This window comes from Aplysia californica, unplaced genomic scaffold (genome assembly GCF_000002075.1).
Source record: "Aplysia californica isolate F4 #8 unplaced genomic scaffold, AplCal3.0 scaffold00652, whole genome shotgun sequence".
Taxonomy (NCBI): Eukaryota; Metazoa; Mollusca; class Gastropoda; order Aplysiida; family Aplysiidae; genus Aplysia; species Aplysia californica.
The window spans coordinates 167587-168996 of record NW_004797922.1 but is presented as its reverse complement, the minus strand read 5'-3'; positions in this window follow the sequence as shown (position 1 = coordinate 168996).

Genomic DNA, 1410 nt, shown 5'->3' with positions numbered 1-1410 from the left:
GGGCTCTGTTTGCATAATTTCAGAATTTTTCTTGCATAAAACGACGGGGACAGGTTGAAGCACACTCGAGAATCAACAAACAACAAACTCGGCTGACAACTTCTATTGTGAAGACGACAAGATGCTCCAGATTAAGAACAAAACAACAAAACAAAACAACCCCCCAACAAAAACCCCACAAATTAACCCTTTCAATGCCTAAGCGACGTACCTGGTACATCTTGAAACTGTTTAGTTTTCCACATCTTGGCATATCGGGGAATACGAAACATGTCGTACGGCAAGAGTTAAAGTCCTGATCTCTACTAAACAAAAGTACGATATCCCGGCGTATACTCTCGAGATCCGTTCATTTCGTTACAGACCGAAACACCAAATTGTAACAACTAACAACTAGATTCTTTTTCTGGTGCGGTGCTCCAACATGGCAGCAACTGCCTAAAATACGTCAACGTCAGAGCTGCATAATATAGATCTAATATTCTGACTTTCTTGTTCTTTTTTTTTTTTTTTTTACTCCATGACAAACATAATGTTTGCATTTCCAAAGAACAGCTATGCGTGTCGGTGTATATTAGTTTATTAGAAGGCAATTTATTCACCAAACCGTGACGCCCACATTGTGTTGTATAACGTTTACAACGGCGTGCTCGAGTTAACTTATCACACGTTAAATCATACATGGCGCTCATATGACCTTATGCAGTTGCGAGCGCCGTAATACCCTCTACTATAAAACTATACACATATAAGTCCACTTTTTAAAATAACTTAATTAAGTAAAAGATCTCATTCTTAGAAGCCTTGCAAAACTTACATTCCCAATGATAAACCTGCCTGCTATATTTCGCTTCCTGTCCATATTGAGAGCTATTCTTTTTCTCAGTCCCTCGACCCCCCCCCACCCCCACCCCCTTTTCCGTTTCAGCGAGCTGCGATTTCAACAAAAGAATAAATATGCCTTTCAACAGCCACGACAACGACAATGAACGCTAGAGGCGCCATAGAGCGACACGGTCCGCCTAATGCAAACATAAAATTCTGTTGGCACCGTAAACGGATCTAAATTCTTGTCTTGAATTAGAAAAAAAAAGGAAAGTCTCCACCCAGGTTAGATAATGCTGGGGTGAAATTTGTAAAAAAAACAACCCAACTTTCCCCTGAAGTGTTTAAATAGTGTGATGTGTTTACTCTCAACTATCATGTTGGTGATAAGAAAGAGAAAGAGGAAGTAGATGAGTTGGTGGTGGTGGAGGAGGAGGAGTAGGAGGATTGTCATAATGATTATAATTTCTAATGTGATCATTGTTACAAAACTACCCCCAACTGTTCGTTTGGGCGTGTGCATTTGTTTATGTGTGTATATTCCCCCTTACACTTACACAAACACACACACACACACACACACAC